Below are 13,133 nucleotides of genomic sequence, written 5' to 3' on the forward strand. Positions count from 1 at the left end.
AATGCTTTCATCTCCTTTGAAACTTTTGTGCTCTTCTTTTCTAGTTATCCATAACATATATAATAGGCTATTGTAAATTATAGTCTACCCTGTTCTGTAAACTACTAGAGCTTTCCCATTCTGCAGGACTGTGTTGGAAAACTCCTGGTCTAAACTACTGTAATACCTCTGCCACCCTTCCCAGCCTCTAGTAATTTTGGCAAAGTTCCTCCAAAGCTTCCTGAAGCACACATTTGGTTTGCATTTGGCTTATAGCAGAGCCTTACTCGTGAAGACTATTTCATAGTTAGGAATCTTTGATATTTTCACATACTGTAATCAATACCCACTTTGTTTTCCCAGCCAGATTATAATCCACTTGTGGACAGGAATGTTGTAGTGTATTTTTTTTTAATCAGTTCTCCACATTGCTTAGCTTAATGCTGTCCAACAGGTTTCCAATAAACAGTTGCAAAATGATTTTGGAAGAGATAAGAGGTCTTTTTTTTTTCATTAAGAAAACTGCACTAAAGTCATGTAAGGTCTTTTTTTTTTTTTTTTAAGAGTGATCATCCTGAATTTTTTTTATTCTACTACATTGACCTCTCCTGGATTGTTTTTTATTATTTTACAGGAGTATAAGGATAAAATGTTATATGAATTTTCACAACAAAATTGTTTTCATTCATTCATCAATTCATTAATTTATTCAATAATTTGCACAGGTCTTGTTCTCAAAGTCCTCTCGTTCTAGTTGGGGAAGAAGGAATCAGAAAATTAATAACACAGGGAGACAAAGGTGAAGGAAAATCAGGGAAGGAGAAAAGAAACAGACTGGTATTCGTTGTTAGAATTTTATTGCATGGAGTTAAAATATTGTTATTTCACTTTGATTTCTTTTTCTATCTCCAATAGTGGCCACGTGCTCTGAAACCCATGAATCTAAGAAGCACATTATCTTTTCCTTTTTTAATATTTTTGGAGATGCTGTGTATGGAACCCATGTTTTACCATTGAGCTACATTCTCAGCCCTTTCATTTTTATTTTCAGATAGGGTCTTGCTACACTGCAGAAGCTAGCCTGGAACTTGGAACCTGCCTGACTCAGCCTCCAGAGTCACTGAGTGACAGGCATGTGACCTCACAGGCCTCTTTTTTTTTTTTTTTTTTTTTAAGAAAAATCATGTGAAATAAGAGAACTGGATGGGACTCAAGTTAATTATACCTGAAGATTTATTATGCTTCTTTCTCCTTTATTTGCAATGTTTCACAAGGTCATCCACTTAATGGAATATCCACAAAATTAAACAAATAGCTCATCAAAATTAGATAATTAGTTTGAATATGCTTTGATCATGATCACTCTTTGAGCCAAGCCTGCAGACAGGACACTGGGGGCTATCAGAACACAGCAGTGACAAGAGACAGGGGTCAGCCCCACTGTCCAGGAGCTACAAGCTCATTAGGCATACTGTTTTAACCAGTTTCAGGTGTTCCATGGTGAGGGCCTGCAGTCACAACCAGCTGGATTTAGAGACATGTTTACAGCTGAAGAACCAAGTGTTTCCTGCTATTATAATACAAAAACTCTTGGACAAGGGAGCACATGAAATTTGATTGTCATTAGCATCTTGGGGAATATGTGTTTTATGTGTTCTCTCTGGGGGAAAAAAACAACACTGAATTTAATAGTAGTGGGGGGAAAAGTAAGCATATAAATGACAAGAAACCTCTTGAACACAGAGGGTTCTAAAGACTAACTTCTTTTGCTTTATAATTTTGCTTTTAGAACCTGACATACAGACAAGAATTTGACTTATAAAATAACTTTGAAATGCTGTCCTTGTCCTTCTTATGCTCAAACTGAAATTTAGGGTGATGGGATTCATTTATTTCATTTATGTGTTTAGGTAAAACCATCAAAATAGCCCATTTGCAAATTTTATGGCTTTTTTTTTTCCTTCTTCTTTTTTAAGAATCCAAAGAATGCTTTTGAGTCAAGTATTTAACTCTTTGCTAAATCTTGATCAAATGCCCTCCAGAATAAAATGAAGGTCAAATGAAAAGCTATTCTTAATTAAAGTGAATGAATAGAATTGATCTAATAAAATTATAATGTTGCTTAATGACTTGGGAGATTGTGTTCAGGGCAGAAAACTGACATTTTGCCTTAATCAATCCACGTTTTATTAAAATCAATGTTGTCTATTATATAAGGCCTATTGAAAGAACTTTAATAAAGTCCAATCTATAAAAAGTAGCTAATTCTAGTATGATTGAAATTTAACCTGAGCATAGCTACAATGCCCATCCAACACGTTTATTGAGTGCTTACTTTGTGCTATGCACTGGAGAAGCATTGGTTTCCACATCTTTTATGACAAGTGGACATGACTCATGTGCTCAACTTAAGTAAAATGTGGATCCTAATATTTGGGTCATGGGATTTACATCCTGTGCCTTTGCTCAAATGCTGCTTTTTCCCTAGAGGGCTTGTTCTAGTTTGCTTTAACAGGCACCTGTGGATTCTTCAAGACTCATCAGTCTCCTCTTCTCTGAAGCCTTTTCTGATACAGATAGACTTACCCACCAATGAAAATGAAAACGCCCTCCTGTTTCCTATTTCCCCCTCTTTGTACCACAAGCTACTACTTCCAGAATGTTTCTTATATTTTCTTTCCATTTGCATATTTATAGGTGTATTGTCCTTAAAAAAAAAAAAAAAAAACAGAACCAAGGACAGTAAAACACCATGTCCCTAAATGTCCCTTTTCATTCTCAAAAACCTAGCTAAGCGTGGGGAGCAATGAGAGTGAGTTGATTCCAGAATGTCCAGATAGATATTACCTTGAAGGACACTGGCTTTCTTTGGTGTATGCTGGGAGTTAAAGCTTGTTAATGTTCTCTGTACAGAATTGCTTCCCTGCATGTACCCCAAGTTCCTTGGGGTGCTGATCATACAAGGGGACAAAGCCAGCTAAACTGATGCTGCTTTTGTTACTAACCTGTAGTAACCCCATCCCTGTGATAATGGGTGCAGAACACCATGAAGAGGAAAGGGCTGCCTCAGACAAAGCATCCTGGGGGATCAGAGGTGCCTTTTTTCGGCGAGAAGCACTGTGTGAAACAGAGATGCATTGTCCAGCCCATCCCCATTGGACCTTCTGGTGAAGCCCCTGGCCAGTCTATTATTACTGGACCTCCTGGTGAAACACCTGGGCTGCTGTCATCCCTGGCTCTCCCCTGTAAACATTTCTCAATAAACTGAATATCTACTACGCCATCTCTAAGTGTCTTCCTTAGCCTCTCCCCAACCTATCCCACTGCCCTAGTACAACTGGACTGGGAATGATTCCATGTGAGTTATTATGCTCCCAATCCCTCACTCCTTCCAGCAAACACCATGTGTCTTATTCCTCTCTCACCCATTAGCATTTGTTAGAACACAGTAGGTATTTAAGAAGCCCTTTTGAACAAATTAATAACATCTCCCTTACTAGTCTTTGCCTTTAAGAAATTCTGAAGGAACTAAGCTGTCCAAATAATGTAAAAGTAATTTGTAACCCTAAAAAACCCAAGTTGGAAGAGAGGTCCCCTGGTGGTACAAATTTAAAGCTGGAGACCTTCTAAAATGCATGTCACCATCAGATGGCTGCAGGCAAAAGTGGCATTCCCCGTCCTCTCATAAGCCTTCTGGCTGTGTGGTTTATTTGGATTTCCTTATTAACCTGTATTTTTCTCATATACCAGGCTGAAGTCCAATCTCTGCAGAGTTCCTCCTGTTCTTCCTGTATGAATCAAACTGCGGATGCTCATCTTGTTGTCAAATTCGCCTGACAGATAGATTTGCTACAACAAATGAAAACACTAAATAAACAGCTCCTATCTATTTTTTATGGCTGACATTCGTTCCCAGCAAACAGCAAATGTTATCCCAGGATGAAAGCATCTATAATTCCTGAAGTTTTCATTTTGCTGTAAATCATGCTGAATATTTCCATTGTGAGACTTTAAAAAAAAATGTAAAGCCAAAGTTAAAATACATGTATTTTAAAAATTCCTTAGAAAGTGTTGCAGCAAAGTTTTATTCCAGAAAGAACTGTGGGGAAGATGGCCATGAAGAATGTCACAGAAGGGTTAAAAAATTTCGTCAGAAACATTTAACCTCATTATACTTTATAAATAAATATATATGCATATACACACACACACACACACACACACACACACACGTATAGATAGATGCAATCAGGAGTTCAAAGACAAGGTGGTTAATTACAGATGGTTTTCCTCTCCTGTCAATTTCACACCCCATTTTTTACTATAATCCAAGGTCATCACAACAACTGGCAGAATTCCTGAACCTAAGCCATTTCAGCAGTAGCTGTCAGAGGCTCACAAAGTCACCTGTCACTCAAACATTCCTCCCTGGGAAAACTTGATCAAAGAGCCCGGGCAAACAGAAAAGAATTCTTGGAGAAAAGATAATAACAGTAAGTGCTTTGCTGTAATGAAGTATTTGTATGTATTATCTCTTTGAATCTTCACAATGGTACATGGGGACAAGGTAGTCTGATTAGGACCATTTTATAGATGAAAGAATAGAGGTTTAGAATAATTAAGTATCTTGCCCCAAATTACATAGCTAGTAAATGACAGAGGATTATCAAATGGTTGCTTTTCAATTTGGATTGAAGACCAATACGGACAAAGAAATTGAAATGCCCTTTATAATTTTCCTTTATCTTAAGACTCAAATGAAGAAGCGAGAAGAATAATAGCCATGCATTTATGCAAATTATCTCCCTGTCAAGGTCATTTCTATTCATCAGCATTTTGGAAGATCCAACAAAGTTCTATCTGCTCATACTGTGATTGTCAGCAACTGGTCATAGTACCTAAAAATATGGTCTATTATATTTTTCACATTTCTTTTCTTTCTTATTTTTTTCCCCAGCAATGGGGATGGAACCCAAGAGTGCTCTACTACTGAGCAACATCCCCAGTTCATTGTTTATGTTTTTCTTTTGAGACAGGGTGTGGCCAAGTTGCTGAGGCTAACCTGGAATTTGTGATCCTCCTGCCTCAGCCTTCCTAGTCACTGAGAATACAGCTGTGCACCACCATACCCAACTCATCCTTCACAGCTTCCTTGGAAAAGATTTGTTCTCTACAATCCACTAAGTTCACCTTAGCTGGTGCAGTTAGAAAATTGTCATACTTCCAATTTCTTTCTGCCTCTCCCAATTCCAAAGATTCATAAAAAGAAAATAATTGGAAGATTAAAATTTCAAAATATCTTCTTTGTAAATTATCACCTAAAGTACACATTACCTTCTTTGTAAATTATCACCTAAAGTACACATTACCTTCTTTGTAAATTATCACCCAAAGTACACATTACCTTCTCCAGAGCGTCCCCAGTTACCTGTGCAAGGAGATTTGTATGCACTATCTCATTTCATCTTTAAAACCCACGTACAGGGTACTATTCTCCCAATTTATATAGGAGAAATTTTTTAAACTGGAGGATAGAGGTTAAATAAAGTGCCAAGTTTGTGGAGGTGCTAAGAGGTAGAATTAAAATTTCTACATAGGTCTGACTGCCTGTACAATACAAGATACCCTCGCTTACTGCTCCCTACAAAAAAATAATGCACAATGCTCAGCAAATGACTTGGAAATGTACTTTAAATACTTTCTCTGTTTGTTTTCTGTATTTTATTGTTGTTTGTTTTTTACTTGAAAACACCTCACACAAAGGCTCTGTTGACTTTTTTTTTTTTCCCTGAGAGGTGCTGAATAAACACTTTTGGTGATGTGTAGCCATGATTGCAAACTTGTCAGAATGCAATTATTAATCTGATATTTAGGTATTTATTGCTGTCATAAGACTCGGCACAAAAGCTTTGAAAGATTGCCCTGACTCATAGTTCATATCCAAGGCTTTCTCAAATGCACATTTTTTAATATAATGCAAGTCCCATGAGGTTACAGGCACACTGCGTTCATGTTCAATAACACTCTGTAATCCTGAAAATAAAATACTGCGTTACTATTACGGAAAATTCCTTCCTGCTTCTATTTCTTATTCCAAAATCATAAGTCATCTATGAGAGGAAGGTGGCATTTTCTAAATAGGAGAATCAGTTAAAGAGCTTTGAGAAAATGGAAAAATGGTCAGTCAAACATTAGAATAAGGATTAAGCCTGTACTATATATCACACGAGCACAAGATGTCATTTGAAAGTTTGCCTTTTAATGCTGAGATATTTGATTCCAATGAAGCCTTCTCTGAACCCAGGTGTAATGCCCAGAACATCTGCTGGGAAGATTTTGCACAATATCTTAATGCTTGAGATAACTGCTCTTTTATGCAGGAATAGAAAATACGCAGAATTCAGAATATGCAGGCTTTGGGGGCTATTTACATGGAGTCAAAACTATTGTCATAATAATTCAGATAAATTACGTATCATTAACAATAAACTGACTAGTAGCAATGGCAGCTTTCCCAAGGAGACCTCAAAGACAGTTTCCAGAAGGGTCCTCCCTATGTCTGTTATTCCCCTTCTCCTACTCATGGCACCAACCACCCCAACGGCTAGGATCTTCAAGGACATAAGAGAAGCTAAAGGAACACTGCTCTCTACCCATTGGTCAAGAACTGCTCTCAGAGATTTCACTCCAACTTCTAGAACCTTCTGACTGACTGGGCTAACACAGAAGCTCAGAAACTGGCCCAATGGCTTTTCAATGACTAGTCCCCAAGATCCAACCCCAAATGAAGGCTGATTCTCATCCATCTCCTTCTGGCAGCTCTACAGAGAACTTTAGAGTGGACCACTGAGATCAATGTCACTTGATGAGATCGTTTGTTACCCACAAAGGCCCAACAGCTGGTGCGTTCCTAAAGGAAAGAACAGGGGCATCCTACAGAAGCCGCTGACTATATATTCACACAAAAGAATGAAGTCCATCTAGGGTGCACGCTGAGGATAAATGGGGGAAAAAAAAGCTCCATTATACACACCTGGTGCCCAGCTGCAAGCATTCCCGAAGGCAGGGGTCCAGCCTCAGCCCTGCTGGACTTTATTTATTTTTTATTAGTTGCTCATGACAATACAATGATCTTGACATATCATACATTTGAATCAAATGGGGTATGAATTCTGATTTTTCTGAGTGTACAGTTTGCAGAATCACCTTGGTTATACAGACACGTATATACATACAGCAATACTAGTGTCTATTGGACTTTGAACTCTATATAAACTCTTTCTTTGAAGGGTTATATAAGTAGTAACCCTGACTTCTACCTACTAGATGCCAGTTTTTGTTCATTTTCGTAGTGCCCAGGGTTGTCAGACCTCTGAGCTACATACGTCTCCTTTTTATTTTTTATTTTGAGATCCTGTCTCCCTAAGTTTCTTGGGCTGGCTTCAGCCTCCTAAATTGTTGGGATTAGAGGAATGCATCATCAAAAGTGTCTACAGATATTTCCAAAGAGCCCCTAGGGGAAAACTGGGTTGGTTAGAAATTATGGCCATAAGATATCACAATCAATCCCAACCCTGACATGCGGGCTTATGCTCCTGTATAAAACTAATGATGAGCCAGGCATCTTTGAGTGTAGTTTATATATAAACCCTAAGGATTTATATGTAATAGTACAGTAGTTAGTATTATCTCCATTTCACAGATGAGGAAGTGGAGACCTAAGTGGTCAGAGACAGGCTGAGGTCACATTGCAGTAAGTGGGTAAGCGGGATCTCACACCTTGGCAGTCTACCTGCCCCAATGAGGCAACTGGCTCTAATGGTCAGCTGGGGTCGGCCCCACTGTGGAAGATCAGAAACTCCTCTCCAAAGCTACCTAAAACTGTCTCTTAAAACAGAAGGAGGAATTGTAGACTGTATGATGATGTGGTACTCACAAGCACCGCTCTGATATACCTGGGTTTCTAGTGAAGAAGAACAGCATCTTCCACTTTGAAAACTAAATCTGCCACATGCTCTGTGGGAGTCTCAGGTTCTAGGAAGAAAGGTTTGAAGAAGCAGGCAGCGTCTAGGAATTCATAGATAGTGTCTCCTCTGGAAAACAGTTTCTCTGCATTCACACCACAGTCCTCAATCCGAATCCATCTTAAAGAACAAATCCCACCAGACACTATTTCTATCTAAGAAAATCAAATTTCTGCCACTACATGCTACTGTTGCTTTGTACGATGCAGAAGCAGAAAGGCAGGCTGGACTTATTGATTTTGAACTGGTCATGGACACATAAGCAAGAAAATGTACTAAATGTACAGGCTCTTGGATGAGCAAAATCCAGGTTCAAATCCTACCTTCACTGTTCACCAGTCCTATACGTCAAGATTTCCTCTGTCATCAGACAGAGGGGGACAATAAGCCACACCTCTAAGAGTTTCTGTGAGGCAGTATAAAGCCCCTTCCCATAGGCTGAGAGGCCAAGCACCTTGCAGTTTGAATGAGGATCAGGTGGATGAGGGTCTAGCTTGTGAGAGGAGCTGCTGGGCTTCCTTCTCAGGTCTCTCCTCACGGGGACAGGATGAGAGATGGAGGTGAATCCACCATGCTGTTGCTTAGCAGGTCCCCGGCCAATTGTTGCATCATCGCTCTCCCCTGAAGAGAGGCAGGCTATTGATTCTCCTCTTGAAAAATTAAGATCTCATTTCAGGAAACATAACTTTCTTCCTTTTACTCACAAAAGAAGCAATGCTAAAAAAAAAAAAACTGCCTATGCATCCTGCAGTGCATGGATTCAAATGGACTGAGGCAGTAAAAGAGATTGTCCCATGATTCCATTTTTCCAAGAACCCTTCTCCCAGGGGCATCAATATGAATACAGTCACACTTTCCAGGAGGGTGAATCGCTAAATCTGCCAAGTCCCTGGGGACAGCTTAACTGCAAAGCATCATCTCTAGGATGGCACGGTGATGCATAGCTCTCCTGGGGACAAAACCTACTGGATGCCAGTCTGTATTCCAGGGCCAGGCAGAGCCAGCTGGAGAGACAGGAAGGAAGAAAAGACACTTGGGAATGCAGGCATAGGACTGCCTGCCCTCCCCCATCACTTAGGAAGCCCAAGCCACCCCATCGGACTCCCCAGATGTTAATTTCCTTTCTTCTCATGTCTCCGCTGCCCAACCACAAACACATGCCCATTTTGACATAAGGAGCAAGAAGACTGATGGGGATTCTTCAGTTTATCCAGTAGCACTAGCAAAATGATGTTTAGCTACCACCTGTTCTTTTCTCTCTCCAGGAGCTCCAGGGCTTTACTTTCTGAACCTCTCTCCATCTGTGTCTCCCATCCCGTCTCCAGCCCCAAGGCCAGTCCCCTGCCTCTTCCAACTCTCTTTCCCTTTCCTTTCCTTCAGAATGCTGACACTGTGAAGCAAAGATATCTTTGTCCTTAAGCCTGAACCGAGAAACATATTCTTTTCTAAGAATCAAAGTTCAAAATTGACTTTCCTGCAAATATAAGCTAAAATAGACAATGCTTAAAGACGTGGCTTAAAAGAGTAAGGATAACAAATAGCAGATTGAAAGGTGGAAACATGGGCCAAGTGTTTCCACATTCGGTTACTGGTTTCCTCCCATCAGGACTCTCTCTTAACAGCTCAATGCAATCCCACTGGATTCCTAGTCTTGGAACTGAATTATCTTGGTCATTTCACTTAGAGTCAAAGCTGTCCTGGGCTGCCAAGGAATTATTCCATATTGCCATAAAAAAAAAACATCCCAGCAGAGATACCCACTCTGAGCCTTTTAGGAATTATTCCAGAGACACAGGCTGTTCTTGAAGAGGACCAATGGTTTCAATGCCCTCTATTCAAACTGCCAGGTTACAGAAAGCGGAGACGATAGCTACTCTCTTGTGATGAAGTACCTAACAACCCAGGAAGAGACAAAATGACTTCCCACCAGGAAAACAGTTTCTACTTAACTCCCTAAATTAGGAATCTACAGCTCAACACATATTTGCCATGGCCGCTGATGGCGACGTGGCAGAACCTAGCATGCAACGGCACTTCTCACAGAGTGTTTGAGTTGGAAAGAAACCAAATTCCCTTGGCCTCCAGGTACCGTTTACGCTTCTAGCAAACCAGAACATTTGAAAAGCAATCTTAAATGGGTTTAATTTGTATCTGTTTCGTCAGGCCAAGATAGAAAATGTCTCTATCACTTTTTCCCAGAAAGGTCGGCCTTGCAAACAACGAGGCCTGACTTGGTGATCCAAAGCAACAAATTTCTCATTCTGTGATGTAAAACAGCTTTCATCACTTGGGAGCCCTATAATTTGTACCAGGTAAAATGCATTCTTTATTTACACCATGCTTGTTGAGGGCCTACTACATTTTAATTTCTATTCTAGGAGAGTGGGAAACATCAGTGAACCTAACAGACAGGAAATATACTCTTGGGGAAATTGGCATGATCGTTTGTGGGCACTTCTAATTCTATTCTGATAATAATAATAATTATTATTATTTCCTTGATGATCCTCTTTACTCTCTAACACAGTACTCTCTGCACACAGCATGCCACAGTAAATGCATATGGCATTATGACCGCTTCATTACCAACCAATATGGATTGAGTATATATCATGTGCCGAGCATCAAACACCCAAAGTGAATTTCTTGATACTTGCTCATGGGCTATCCCATTCTTGGGCACCCAGGTACCACTGCTCCAGTGGGAGTCTATACAGGGCCAGAGGGAGCAGTAAGACATGGCGACTAAATTAATTAGAGGTTAAAAAAAGTGACTTAGAGGAGGCCCTGCTACAGCTGAATCCTGGTACGAGTACCTGATCACCAGGTAAGTCAAGATGGGCAAAGGGTGAGGGAGGGAGTGGAAATTCCCAGTGGAGAAAATGATATGAACCAAGGCCGAGGGGGGAAGCAGGTTGGTATATTCGGAATGATTATAAGACAATAAACGGACCCTTATCCCAAGCCAGAGATGGGACCTGTCAAATACAAGCTCAAGTCTTCTTCACTCCCTTCCCAAGGCAGATTGATGCCCACACAAAGCGCATCCCTGTCTTAAGAAAAAAAAAAAATTCTCACTCTTTATAAACAAAGGAAAGAAAAACATGTCCATGTGTGAGTAGAGCATTTTACAGTGAATCGGGGCAGAGATATGTTGGGCTGGAGAAACCATCAAGAATATGTGACTCAGCGTGACCTACGCTACCAAAGCCCAGAGGAAGAGGAGAGGTGGCTGAGTTTGCTGAAAGGCAGTCTTTGGGGCATACAGGTGGGTAGCTTTGATGGCTGGACCTGAATGTACCCTCCAACACATCCTTCGGTGATGGGCCTGTTTGTCTCGTCAGCCTTACTCACCGTGGGGAACTAAACATGCCTTTAATATTTATCTGTGCTGTGAAAGCTGCTCCTACATGCCTCCCTCTGAGGGAACTAGCCAAGATCAATGCAGGACTGACATATACTAAATGAAGAAACAAACAGAAATATTTATTTCTCTGTCCATACACTATGGTACCTCCTGGGGCTGAGAACAAATTGGCAGCAACAATATAGCACTCCAAGTGGGCAATGTCTGCCTAGAAAGGACAGCACTGTAGGGATTTTTCTTTCCTTTTTTATAGATATGAGAGATCTATGCAAAAATATACTCCAATGAACTTGATGTTTTAAATGCTATTTGTTTGTGATTTTCCTGGGATGTCTCAAACCTTATTTTGTCCGGGGCTTTAATAAGCAGTGCCATTGAGTCCCAGGTGCTCCTCCAATTTAAATGTCATTATTGACATTGAACATGTTATGAAATGGGCAACCAGAGGAGCATACAATTATGACAAACGCCCTCTACAGTGATGCTTCAGTTTGCATTTGAGCAAGATTCATCTGGCCCCAAACCCTAGGCTCTTTATTCAATGAAAACACAACTTTCCATGTTCTTTAGACATAGCTGAATATATAAATATGTAACATGCAAACATGAATATTGTATGTCTTAAATGAGTTTCCCCTGAAGCGGCTTCTGAGACAAAAATGATGAGCAAATTACTTGTTAAGGAGGAAGAATAAAGGAGAGGGAGAGAAAGGGAGAGAAGGAAGGGATTTCAGACAGTCATCCTACAGACAAAGCTTCATCTGGGGCTGGGGCTGTGGCTCCGAGGTAGAGCGCTCGCCTCACATATGCGAGACCCTGGGTTCAATCCTCAGCACCACATAGAAATAAATGAGTGCAGTAAAGGTATTGTGTCCAACTAAAAATAAATAAATAATTTTTTTAAAAAAAAATAAAGAAAAAGCTTCATCTAATCCTTCAGGAGCACTCAGAAGGTGAGGTCACCTCAACACCATGTCACCTGAAAAAGGGAGGCAGGCCACCATGATTCTGTGTGTCCATCACCAGCAAAGGGCTGCCCCAGGAGAATGAGCACTCTTGGCCACTCTCATGCTAGGCAGGAATCACTCCCTTGGCCCCAAAACAATCCTTGGAATAAGTCAAGAACCCACTAAAAGCAGGGGAGATTTGCACAGAAACATTGAAAGAAACCTGGGAGGGTGCATGCACGGAATCCTCAGGATCCACTGACCATTTTAAAACAAATGCTCATGAGCAAAAATATGAGCACAGGTTTACCCTCCAGCAGGGTACAATCACAACCCCAGCCCTCCCCCATCTGATCTGCAGAGCAGGTTTGGACTGCAGGCTCCAGTGGCCCTTGCATCAATTCCAGCCAAGGCAGCTGCTGGTCTTTTGGCAGCTGCTGGAGGTGGCACTGAGGATTTCCTCTTAAGCTTGGTGACTGGTTAACTGACATATGTCCACTCAATACCCTGGTACTCTCCAAGCCTCAGCCTAGTTATCACAGCTACTTATCTGATCTCCATTTTGACATGTCTGATGTTTTTGTTTGGTTTTTGCCATTATCCACCTCTAAGAAGCGTCACCGGATCTCTGTTGACTTTGAAGGAGAAGCTGGACAGTGTGAGGTTATCAAGGTTACAGAGACACATTGGTTTGCAATCTGCCTCGGTCAGGCAGCTTTCCGTGACTGTGACAAAATAGACCATGAAATTAACTTAGAGGAAGAAAAAATTATTTTGGTTCATGGTTTCAGAGAATTCAGTTCCTGGTCAGCTAGC

Source organism: Callospermophilus lateralis, chromosome 9 (assembly GCF_048772815.1).
Source record: "Callospermophilus lateralis isolate mCalLat2 chromosome 9, mCalLat2.hap1, whole genome shotgun sequence".
Classification (NCBI taxonomy): domain Eukaryota; kingdom Metazoa; phylum Chordata; class Mammalia; order Rodentia; family Sciuridae; genus Callospermophilus; species Callospermophilus lateralis.